The 13495-nt window shown below is 33.1% G+C and overlaps 4 non-coding genes across 4 annotated transcripts; all 4 read right to left on the bottom strand.

Annotated features, from left to right (window-relative positions):
• Positions 1–1526: 1526 nt before the first annotated feature.
• TRNAI-AAU (transfer RNA isoleucine (anticodon AAU)) lies at positions 1527–1600 on the bottom strand. The gene has a single exon. It is a non-coding gene; the product is annotated as a tRNA-Ile (tRNA).
• Positions 1601–2180: 580 nt separating this feature from the next.
• TRNAI-AAU (transfer RNA isoleucine (anticodon AAU)) lies at positions 2181–2254 on the bottom strand. The gene has a single exon. It is a non-coding gene; the product is annotated as a tRNA-Ile (tRNA).
• Positions 2255–4563: 2309 nt separating this feature from the next.
• Positions 4564–4637, bottom strand: TRNAI-AAU (transfer RNA isoleucine (anticodon AAU)). Its single transcript has one exon. It is a non-coding gene; the product is annotated as a tRNA-Ile (tRNA).
• A 7520-nt stretch (positions 4638–12157) lies between these two features.
• Positions 12158–12231, bottom strand: TRNAI-AAU (transfer RNA isoleucine (anticodon AAU)). The gene has a single exon. It is a non-coding gene; the product is annotated as a tRNA-Ile (tRNA).
• Positions 12232–13495: the final 1264 nt, after the last annotated feature.

Here is a 13495-nt window from a genome sequence, read left to right as displayed (position 1 = left end):
TTAAACTTGGCCTGTACAGGGATCGAACCTGTGACCTTGGCATTATTAGCAAAGCGCTCTAACCAACTGAGCTAACAGGCCAATTTGCACATCTTCTGGAGGACCAGCACAGGAAGCAGTGCTACTGATAGTTCAACCGGGAGATTTGGAAAGCTTAATTTCAGCTGTTTAATATGAATTAACTTTCATATTATCAACATGAAGAAGCTAATATGACTTCAAAAAAATTGCAATACAAAAGAGATTTCCATACTTAGTGTTAGAATTTTGAACCAGTAACGTTTTTTCCACGTGGTTTAGCAATAAATAAATATTCATCACCTATATTCAATTGATTCATCTAATCATTCTATCAGCTTCTGCGCAAAGGAAATATAGAGGTAAACATGATACAGAAGAAAATACATCTATTTTCAACATTAAAGGAGAATCAAGTATTGGCTTGGAGACTGATTGAAATTATGTTCTTTTGCGTTTTTAACTTCATGCTCTAACAGACTAAACTAATAGGCTCACTAAATATATAGAATACTTTTGAAGAATTAGCAGATGATGAAATGCTACTGATTCCATCCAATCCTTCAAGCAGCGTGTGATTCAAGGAGATAAACAGTCCAAAATGTGACACAAGAAAAATTCATCTTTTTTCAAACAATTAAACTTGGCCTGTACAGAGATCGAACCTGTGACCTTGGCGTTATTAGCACAACGCTCTAACCATCTGAGCTAACAGGCCATTTTGCACAACTACCTGGAGGTCCAGCATATGAAGAAGGGCAAATGATAGTTAACCCAGGAGATTTGGAAAGCTTAATTTCAGCAGTTTACCATGAAGTTATTGTTATATATTATCAACATGAAGAAACTAATATGACTTAAAAAAAATTACAATACAAAAGAGATTTTCATACTTAGTGTTAGAACTTAGAACCATTAACGTTTTTTCCATGTGGTTAAGCAATAAATAAATATTCATCACCTATATTGAATTGATTCATCTAATCATTTTATCAGCTTCTCCTCAAAGGAAATATAGAGATAAACATGATACAGTAGAAAATACATCTATTTTCAACAGTAAAGGAGCATCAAGTATTGGCTTGGAGACTGATTGAAAGTATGTCCTTTGCGTTTTTAACTTCATGCTCTAACAGACTAAACTAATAGAGTCACTAAATATATAGCATACTACTGAAGATGAAGCAGATGATGAAGTCCTACTGATTGTTAATCCGGGATAGTTGGAAAGCTTATATTCAGCTGTTTACATTCATAGTATCTTTATATATTATCAACAAGACTAAACAAAAATGATCTCAATAAATTGCAATAAATAAGAGATTTAGTTACTTGGCGTTAGAACTTAGAACCATTAATAGATATTCCAGGCGCTTTAAGAATAGTAATTAATTCTATAATTATATCAAATGTATTCATCCAATCATTCAAGCAGCGTTTGATCCAAGGAGATAAACAGTCCAAAATGAGACACAAGAAAAATTCACCTTTTTTCAAGGAATTAAACTTGGCCTGTACAGGGATCGAACCTGTGACCTTGGCGTTATTAGCACCACGCTCTAACCAACTGAGCTAACAGGCCAATTTTCACATCTTCTGGAGGACCAGCACCGGAAGCAGTGCTAATGATAGTTCAACCGGGAGATTTGGAAAGCTTAATTTTAGCTGTTTAATATGAATTAACTTTCATATTATCAACATGAAGAAGCTAATAGGACTTCAAAAAAATTGCAATACAAAAGAGATTTCCATACTTAGTGTTGGAATTTTGAACCAGTAACGTTTTTTCCACGTGGATTAGCAATAAATAAATATTTATCACCTATATTCAATTGATTCATCTAATCATTCTATCGGCTTCTGCACAAAGGAAATATGGAGGTAAACATGATACAGAAGAAAATACATCTATTTTCAACATTAAAGGAGCATCAAGTATTGGCTTGGAGACTGATTGAAATTATGTCCTTTGCGTTTTTAACTTCATGATCTAACAGACTAAACTAATAGGCTCACTAAATATATAGAATACTTTTGAAGAAATAGCAGATGATGAAATGCTACTGATTCCATCCAATCCTTCAAGCAGCGTGTGATTCGAGGAGATAAACAGTCCAAAATGAGACACAAGAAAAATTCATCTTTGTTCAAACAATTAAACTTGGCCTGTACAGGGATTGAACCTGTGACCTTGGCGTTATTAGCACCACGCTCTAACCATCTGAGCTAACAGGCCATTTCGCACAACTACTTGGAGGTCCAGCATATGAAGAAGGGCAAATGATAGTTAACCCAGGAGATTTGGAAAGCTTAATTTCAGCAGTTTACCATGAAGTTATTGTTAGATATTATCAACATGAAGAAACTAATATGACTTAAAAAAAATTACAATACAAAAGAGATTTACATACTTAGTGTTAGAACTTAGAACCATTAACGTTTTTTCCATGTGGTTAAGCAATAAATAAATATTCATCACCTATATTGAATTGATTCATCTAATCATTGTATCAGCTTCTCCTCAAAGGAAATATAGAGAAAAACATGATACAGTAGAAAATACATCTATTTTCAACATTAAAGGAGCATCAAGTATTGGCTTGGAGACTGATTGAAAGTATGTCCTTGTCGTTTTTAACTTCATGCCCTAACAGACTAAACTAATAGAGTCACTAAATATATAGCATACTATTGAAGATGAAGCAGATGATGAAGTCCTACTGATTGTTAATCCGGGATAGTTGGAAAGCTTATATTCAGCTGTTTACATTCATAGTATCTTTATATATTATCAACAAGACTAAACAAAAATGATCTCAATAAATTGCTATAAATAAGAGATTTAGTTACTTGGCGTTAGAACTTAGAACCATTAATAGATATTCCAGGCGCTTTAAGAATAGTAATTAATTCTATAATGATATCAAATGCATTCATCCAGTCCTTCAAGCAGCGTTTGATCCAAGGAGATAAACAGTCCAAAATGAGACACAAGAAAAATTAATCTTTTTTCAAAGAATTAAACTTGGCCTGTACAGGGATCGAACCTGTGACCTTGGCATTATTAGCACCACGATCTAACCAACTGAGCTAAAAGGCCAATTTGCACATCTTCTGGAGGACCAGCACAGGAAGCAGTGCTAATGATAGTTCAACCGGGAGATTTGGAAAGCTTAATTTCAGCTGTTTAATATGAATTAACTTTCATATTATCAACATGAAGAAACTAATATGACTTCAAAAAAATTGCAATACAAAAGAGATTTCCATACTTAGTGATAGAATTTTGAACCAGTAACGTTTTTTCCACGTGGTTTAGCAATAAATAAATATTCATCACCTATATTCAATTGATTCATCTAATCATTCTATCAGCTTCTGCGCAAAGGAAATATAGAGGTAAACATGATACAGAAGAAAATACATCTATTTTCAACATTAAAGGAGAATCAAGTATTGGCTTGGAGACTGATTGAAATTATGTCCTTTTGCGTTTTTAACTTCATGCTCTAACAGACTAAACTAATAGGCTCACTAAATATATAGAATACTTTTGAAGAATTAGCAGATGATGAAATGCTACTGATTCCATCCAATCCTTCAAGCAGCGTGTGATTCAAGGAGATAAACAGTCCAAAATGAGACACAAGAAAAATTCATCTTTGTTCAAACAATTAAACTTGGCCTGTACAGGGATCGAACCTGTGACCTTGGCGTTATTAGCACAACGCTCTAACCATCTGAGCTAACAGGCCATTTTGCACAACTACCTGGAGGTCCAGCAAATGAAGAAGGGCAAATGATAGTTAACCCAGGAGATTTGGAAAGCTTAATTTCAGCAGTTTACCATGAAGTTATTGTTATATATTATCAACATGAAGAAACTAATATGACTTAAAAAAAATTACAATACAAAAGAGATTTTCATACTTAGTGTTAGAACTTAGAACCATTAACGTTTTTTCCATGTGGTTAAGCAATAAATAAATATTCATCACCTATATTGAATTGATTCATCTAATCATTTTATCAGCTTCTCCTCAAAGGAAATATAGAGATAAACATGATACAGTAGAAAATACATCTATTTTCAACAGTAAAGGAGCATCAAGTATTGGCTTGGAGACTGATTGAAAGTATGTCCTTTGCGTTTTTAACTTCATGCTCTAACAGACTAAACTAATAGAGTCACTAAATATATAGCATACTACTGAAGATGAAGCAGATGATGAAGTCCTACTGATTGTTAATCCGGGATAGTTGGAAAGCTTATATTCAGCTGTTTACATTCATAGTATCTTTATATATTATCAACAAGACTAAACAAAAATGATCTCAATAAATTGCAATAAATAAGAGATTTAGTTACTTGGCGTTAGAACTTAGAACCATTAATAGATATTCCAGGCGCTTTAAGAATAGTAATTAATTCTATAATTATATCAAATGTATTCATCCAATCATTCAAGCAGCGTTTGATCCAAGGAGATAAACAGTCCAAAATGAGACACAAGAAAAATTCATCTTTTTTCAAGGAATTAAACTTGGCCTGTACAGGGATCGAACCTGTGACCTTGGCGTTATTAGCACCATGCTCTAACCAACTGAGCTAACAGGCCAATTTGCACATCTTCTGGAGAACCAGCACAGGAAGCAGTGCTTATGATAGTTCAACCAGGAGATTTGGAAAGCTTAATTTCAGCTGTTTAATATGAATTAACTTTCATATTATCAACATGAAGAAACTAATATGACTTCAAAAAAATTGCAATACAAAAGAGATTTCCATACTTAGTGTTAGAATTTTGAACCAGTAACGTTTTTTCCACGTGGTTTAGCAATAAATAAATATTCATCACCTATATTCAATTGATTCATCTAATCATTCTATCAGCTTCTGCGCAAAGGAAATATGGAGGTAAACATGATACAGAAGAAAATACATCTATTTTCAACATTAAAGGAGCTTCAAGTATTGGCTTGGAGACTGATTGAAATTATGTCCTTTGCGTTTTTAACTTCATGCTCTAACAGACTAAACTAATAGGCTCACTAAATATATAGAATACTTTTGAAGAATTAGCAGATGATGAAATGCTACTGATTTCATCCAATCCTTCAAGCAGCGTGTGATTCAAGGAGATAAACAGTCCAAAATGAGACCCAAGAAAAATTCATCTTTGTTCAAACAATTAAACTTGGCCTGTACAGGGAGCGAACCTGTGACCTTGGCGTTATTAGCACCACACTCTAACCATCTGAGCTAACAGGCCATTTTGCACAACTACCTGGAGGTCCAGCAAATGAAGAAGGGCAAATGATAGTTAACCCAGGAGATTTGGAAAGCTTAATTTCAGCAGTTTACCATGAAGTTATTGTTATATCTTATCAACATGAAGAAACTAATATGACTTAAAAAAAATTACAATACAAAAGAGATTTTCATACTTAGTGTTAGAACTTAGAACCATTAACGTTTTTTCCATGTGGTTAAGCAATAAATAAATATTCATCACCTATATTGAAATGATTCATCTAATCATTTTATCAGCTTCTCCTCAAAGGAAATAAAGAGATAAACATGATACAGTAGAAAATACATCTATTTTCAACATTAAAGGAGCATCAAGTATTGGCTTGGAGACTGATTGAAAGTATGTCCTTGGCGTTTTTAACTTCATGCTCTAACAGACTAAACTAATAGAGTCACTAAATATATAGCATACTACTGAAGATGAAGCAGATGATGAAGTCCTACTGATTGTTAATCCGGGATAGTTGGAAAGCTTATATTCAGCTGTTTACATTCATAGTATCTTTATATATTATCAACAAGACTAAACAAAAATGATCTCAATAAATTGCAATAAATAAGAGATTTAGTTACTTGGCGTTAGAACTTAGAACCATTAATAGATATTCCAGGCGCTTTAAGAATAGTAATTAATTCTATAATTATATCAAATGTATTCATCCAATCCTTCAAGCAGCGTTTGATCCAAGGAGATAAACAGTCCAAAATGAGACACAAGAAAAATTCATCTTTTTTCAAAGAATTAAACTTGGCCTGTACATGGATCGAACCTGTGACCTTGGTGTTATTAGCATCATGCTCTAACCAACTGAGCTAACAGGCCAATTTGCACATCTTCTGGAGGACCAGCACAGGAAGCAGTGCTAATGATAGTTCAACCAGGAGATTTGGAAAGCTTAATTTCAGCTGTTTAATATGAATTAACTTTCATATTATCAACATGAAGAAACTAATATGACTTCAAAAAAATTGCAATACAAAAGAGATTTCCATACTTAGTGTTAGAATTTTGAACCAGTAACGTTTTTTCCACGTGGTTTAGCAATAAATAAATATTCATCACCTATATTCAATTGATTCATCTAATCATTCTATCAGCTTCTGCGCAAAGGAAATATGGAGGTAAACATGATACAGAAGAAAATACATCTATTTTCAACATTAAAGGAGCTTCAAGTATTGGCTTGGAGACTGATTGAAATTATGTCGTTTGCGTTTTTAACTTCATGCTCTAACAGACTAAGCTAATAGGCTCACTAAATATATAGAATACTTTTGAAGAATTAGCAGATGATGAAATGCTACTGATTCCATCCAATCCTCCAAGCAGCGTGTGATTCAAGGAGATAAACAGTCCAAAATGAGACACAAGAAAAATTAATCTTTGTTCAAACAATTAAACTTGGCCTGTACAGGGATCGAACCTGTGACCTTGGGATTATTAGCACCACGCTCTAACCATCTGAGCTAACAGGCCATTTTGCACAACTACCTGGAGGTCCAGCATATGAAGAAGGGCAAATGATAGTTAACCCAGGAGATTTGGAAAGCTTAATTTCAGCAGTTTACCATGAAGTTATTGTTATATATTATCAACATGAAGAAACTAATATGACTTAAAAAAATTACAATACAAAAGAGATTTTCATACTTAGTGTTAGAACTTAGAACCATTAACGTTTTTTCCATGTGGTTAAGCAATAAATAAATATTCATCACCTATATTGAATTGATTCATCTAATCATTTTATCAGCTTCTCCTCAAAGGAAATATAGAGATAAACATGATACAGTAGAAAATACATCTATTTTCAACAATAAAGGTGCATCAAGTATTGGCTTGGAGACTGATTGAAAGTATGTCCTTGGCGTTTTTAACTTCATGCTCTAACAGACTAAACTAATAGTCTCACTAAATATATAGTATACTATCGAAGATGAAGCTGATGATGAAGTCCTACTGATTGTTAATCCGGGATAGTTGGAAAGCTTATATTCAGCTGTTTACATTCATAGTATCTTTATATATTATCAACAAGACTAAACAAAAATTATCTAAATAAATTGCAATAAATAAGAGATTTAGCTACTTGGCGTTAAAACTTAGAACCATTAATAGATATTCCAGGCGCTTTAAGAATAGTAATTAATTCCATAATTATATCAAATGTATTCATCCAATCCTTCAAGCAGCGTTTGATCCAATGAGATAAACAGTCCAAAATGAGACACAAGAAAAATTCATCTGTTTTTCAAAGAATTAAACTTGGCCTGTACAGGGATCGAACCTGTGACCTTGGCGTTATTAGCATCACGCTCTAACCAACTGATCTAACAGGCCAATTTGCATATCGTCTGGACGACCAGCACAGGAAGCAGTGCTAATGATAGTTCAACCGGGAGATTTGGACAGCTTAATTTCAGCTGTTTAATATGAATTAACTTTCATGTTATCAACATGAAGAAACTAATATGACTTCAAAAAAATTGCAATACAAAAGAGATTTCCATACTTAGTGTTAGAATTTTGAACCAGTAACGTTTTTTCCACGCAGTTTAGCAATAAATAAATATTCATCACCTATATTCAATTGATTCATCTAATCATTCTATCAGCTTCTGCGCAAAGGAAATATAGAGGTAAACATGATACAGAAGAAAATACATCTATTTTCAACATTAAAGGAGCATCAAGTATTGGCTTGGAGACTGATTGAAATAATGTCCTTTGCGTTTTTAACTTCATGCTCTAACAGACTAAACTAATAGGCTCACTAAATATATAGAATACTTTTGAAGAATTAGCAGATGATGAAATGCTACTGATTCCATCCAATCCTTCAAGCAGCGTGTGATTCAAGGAGATAAACAGTCCAAAATGAGACACTAGAAAAATTCATCTTTTTTCAAACAATTAAACTTGGCCTGTACAGGGATCGAACATGTGACCTTGGCGTTATTAGCACCTCGCTCAAACCATCTGAGCTAACAGGCCATTTTGCACAACTACCAGGAGGTCCAGCAAATGAAGAAGGGCAAATAATAGTTAACCCAGGAGATTTGGAAAGCTTAATTTCAGCAGTTTACCATGAAGTTATTGACTGTTATATATTATCAACGTGAAGAAACTAATATGACTTAAAAACAATTACAATACAAAAGAGATTTTCATACTTAGTGTTAGAACTTAGAACCATTAACGTTTTTTCCATGTGGTTAAGCAATAAATAAATATTCATCACCTATATTGATTTGATTCATCTAATCATTTTATCAGCTTCTCCTCAAAGAAAATATAGAGATAAACATGATACAGTAGAAAATACATCTATTTTCAACATTAAAGGAGCATCAAGTATTGGCTTGGAGACTGATTGAAAGTATGTCCTTGGCGTTTTTAACTTCATGCTCTAACAGACTAAACTAATAGAGTCACTAAATATATAGCATACTACTGAAGATGAAGCAGATGATGAAGTCCTACTGATTGTTAATCCGGGATAGTTGGAAAGCTTATATTCAGCTGTTTACATTCATAGTATCTTTATATATTATCAACAAGACTAAACAAAAATGATCTCAATCAATTGCAATAAATAAGAGATTTAGTTACTTGGCGTTAGAACTTAGAACCATTAATAGATATTCCAGGCGCTTTAAGAATAGTAATTAATTCTATAATTATATCAAATGTATTCATCCATTCCTTCAAGCAGCATTTGATCCAAGGAGATAAACAGTCCAAAATGAGACACAAGAAAAATTCATCTTTTTTGAAAGAATTAAACTTGGCCAGTACAGGGATCAAACCTGTGACCTTGGCGTTATTAGCACCACGCTCTAACCAACTGAGCTAACAGGCCAATTTGCACATCTTCTGGAGGACCAGCACAGGAAGCAGTGCTAATGATAGTTCAACCAGGAGATTTGGAAAGCTTAATTTCAGCTGTTTAATATGAATTAACTTTCATATTATCAACATGAAGAAACTAATATGACTTCAAAAAAATTGCAATACAAAAGAGATTTCCATACTTAGTGTTAGAATTTTGAACCAGTAACGTTTTTTCCACGTGGTTTAGCAATAAATAAATATTCATCACCTATATTCAATTGATTCATCTAATCATTCTATCAGCTTCTGCGCAAAGGAAATATGGAGGTAAACATGATACAGAAGAAAATACATCTATTTTCAACATTAAAGGAGCTTCAAGTATTGGCTTGGAGAGTGATTGAAATTATGTCCTTTGCGTTTTTAACTTCATGCTCTAACAGACTAAACTAATAGGCTCACTAAATATATAGAATACTTTTGAAGAATTAGCAGATGATGAAATGCTACTGATTCCATCCAATCCTTCAAGCAGCGTGTGATTCAAGGAGATAAACAGTCCAAAATGAGACACAAGAAACATTCATCTTTGTTCAAACAATTAAACTTGGCCTGTACAGGGAGCGAACCTGTGACCTTGGCGTAATTAGCACCACACTCTAACCATCTGAGCTAACAGGCCATTTTGCACAACTACCTGGAGGTCCAGCAAATGAAGAAGGGCAAATGATAGTTAACCCAGGAGATTTGGAAAGCTTAATTTCAGCAGTTTACCATGAAGTTATTGTTATATCTTATCAACATGAAGAAACTAATATGACTTAAAAAAAATTACAATACAAAAGAGATTTTCATACTTAGTGTTAGAACTTAGAACCATTAACGTTTTTTCCATGTGGTTAAGCAATAAATAAATATTCATCACCTATATTGAAATGATTCATCTAATCATTTTATCAGCTTCTCCTCAAAGGAAATAAAGAAATAAACATGATACAGTAGAAAATACATCTATTTTCAACATTAAAGGAGCATCAAGTATTGGCTTGGAGACTGATTGAAAGTATGTCCTTGGCGTTTTTAACTTCATGCTCTAACAGACTAAACTAATAGAGTCACTAAATATATAGCATACTACTGAAGATGAAGCAGATGATGAAGTCCTACTGATTGTTAATCCGGGATAGTTGGAAAGCTTATATTCAGCTGTTTACATTCATAGTATCTTTATATATTATCAACAAGACTAAACAAAAATGATCTCAATAAATTGCAATAAATAAGAGATTTAGTTACTTGGCGTTAGAACTTAGAACCATTAATAGATATTCCAGGCGCTTTAAGAATAGTAATTAATTCTATAATTATATCAAATGTATTCATCCAATCCTTCAAGCAGCGTTTGATCCAAGGAGATAAACAGTCCAAAATGAGACACAAGAAAAATTCATCTTTTTTCAAAGAATTAAACTTGGCCTGTACAGGGATCGAACCTGTGACCTTGGTGTTATTAGCATCATGCTCTAACCAACTGAGCTAACAGGCCAATTTGCACATCTTCTGGAGGACCAGCACAGGAAGCAGTGCTAATGATAGTTCAACCGGGAGATTTGGAAAGCTTAATTTCAGCTGTTTAATATGAATTAACTTTCATATTATCAACATGAAGAAACTAATATGACTTCAAAAAAATTGCAATACAAAAGAGATTTCCATACTTAGTGTTAGAATTTTGAACCAGTAACGTTTTTTCCACGCAGTTTAGCAATAAATAAATATTCATCACCTATATTCAATTGATTCATCTAATCATTCTATCAGCTTCTGCGCAAAGGAAATATAGAGGTAAACATGATACAGAAGAAAATACATCTATTTTCAACATTAAAGGAGCATCAAGTATTGGCTTGGAGACTGATTGAAATAATGTCCTTTGCGTTTTTAACTTCATGCTCTAACAGACTAAACTAATAGGCTCACTAAATATATAGAATACTTTTGAAGAATTAGCAGATGATGAAATGCTACTGATTCCATCCAATCCTTCAAGCAGCGTGTGATTCAAGGAGATAAACAGTCCAAAATGAGACACTAGAAAAATTCATCTTTGTTCAAACAATTAAACTTGGCCTGTACAGGGATCGAACCTGTGACCTTGGCGTTATTAGCACCACGCTCTAACCATCTGAGCTAACAGGCAATTTTGCACAACTACCTGGAGGTCCAGCAAATGAAGAAGGGCAAATGATAGTTAACCGAGGAGATTTGGAAAGCTTAATTTCAGCAGTTTACCATGAAGTTATTGTTATATATTATCAACATGAAGAAACTAATATGACTTAAAAAAAATTACAATACAAAAGAGATTTTCATACTTAGTGTTAGAACTTAGAACCATTAACGTTTTTTCCATGTGGTTAAGCAATAAATAAATATTCATCACCTATATTGAATTGATTCATCTAATCATTTTATCAGCTTCTCCTCAAAGGAAATATAGAGATAAACATGATACAGTAGAAAATACATCTATTTTCAACATTAAAGGAGCATCAAGTATTGGCTTAGAGACTGATTGAAAGTATGTCCTTGGCGTTTTTAACTTCATGCTCTAACAGACTAAACTAGTAGAGTCACTAAATATATAGCATACTACTGAAGATGAAGCAGATGATGAAGTCCTACTGATTGTTAATCCGGGATAGTTGGAAAGCTTATATTCAGCTGTTTACATTCATAGTATCTTTATATATTATCAACAAGACTAAACAAAAATGATCTCAATAAATTGCAATAAATAAGAGATTTAGTTACTTGGCGTTAGAACTTAGAACCATTAATAGATATTCCAGGCGCTTTAAGAATAGTAATTAATTCTATAATTATATCAAATGTATTCATCCAATCCTTCAAGCAGCATTTGATCCAAGGAGATAAACAGTCCAAAATGAGACACAAGAAAAATTCATCTTTTTTCAAAGAATTAAACTTGGCCTGTACAGGGATCGAACCTGTGACCTTGGCGTTATTAGCACCACGCTCTAACCAACTGAGCTAACAGGTCAATTTGCACATCTTCTGGAGGACCAGCACAGGAAGCAGTGCTAACGATAGTTCAAACGGGAGATTTGGAAAGCTTAATTTCAGCTGTTTAATATGAATTAACTTTCATATTATCAACATGAAGAAACTAATATGACTTCAAAAAAATTGCAATACAAAAGAGATTTCCATACTTAGTGTTAGAATTTTGAACCAGTAACGTTTTCTCCACGTGGTTTAGCAACAAATAAATATTCATCACCTATATTCAATTGATTCATCTAATCATTCTATCAGCTTCTGCGCAAAGGAAATATGGAGGTAAACATGATACAGAAGAAAATACATCTATTTTCAACATTAAAGGAGCTTCAAATATTGGCTTGGAGACTGATTGAAATTATGTCCTTTGCGTTTTTAACTTCATGCTCTAACAGACTAAACTAATAGGCTCACTTAATATATAGAATACTTTTGAAGAATTAGCAGATGATGAAATGCTACTGATTCCATCCAATCCTTCAAGCAGCGTGTGATTCAAGAAGATTAACAGTCCAAAATGAGACACAAGAAAAATTCATCTTTGTTCAAACAATTGAACTTGGTCTGTACAGGGATCGAACCTGTGACCTTGACGTTATTAGCACCACGCTCTAACCATCTGAGCTAACAGGCCATTTTGCACAACTACCTGGAGGTCCAGCAAATGAAGAAGGGCAAATTATAGTTAACCCAGGAGATTTGGAAAGCTTAATTTCAGCAGTTTACCATGAAGTTATTGTTATATATTATCAACATGAAGAAACTAATATGACTTAAAAAAAATTACAATACAAAAGAGATTTTCATACTTAGTGTTAGAACTTAGAACCATTAACGTTTTTTCCATGTGGTTAAGCAATAAATAAATATTCATCACCTATATTGAATTGATTCATCTAATCATTTTATCAGCTTCTCTTCAAAGGAAATATAGAGATAAACATGATACAGTAGAAAATACATCTATTTTCAACATTAAAGGAGCATCAAGTATTGGCTTGGAGACTGATTGAAAGTATGTCCTTGGCGTTTTTAACTTGATGCTCTAACAGACTAAACTAATAGAGTCACTAAATATATAGCATACTACTGAAGATGAAGCAGATGATGAAGTCCTACTGATTTTTAATCCGGAATAGTTGGAAAGCTTATATTCAGCTGTTTACATTCATAGTATCTTTATATATTATCAACAAGACTAAACAAAAATGATCTCAATAAATTGCAATAAATAAGAGATTTAG

Source organism: Lissotriton helveticus, chromosome 4_1 (assembly GCF_964261635.1).
Source record: "Lissotriton helveticus chromosome 4_1, aLisHel1.1, whole genome shotgun sequence".
Lineage (NCBI taxonomy): Eukaryota > Metazoa > Chordata > Amphibia > Caudata > Salamandridae > Lissotriton > Lissotriton helveticus.
The sequence above is the reverse complement of the archived record's forward strand: the minus strand, read 5'-3'. Positions and strand labels throughout refer to the sequence as shown.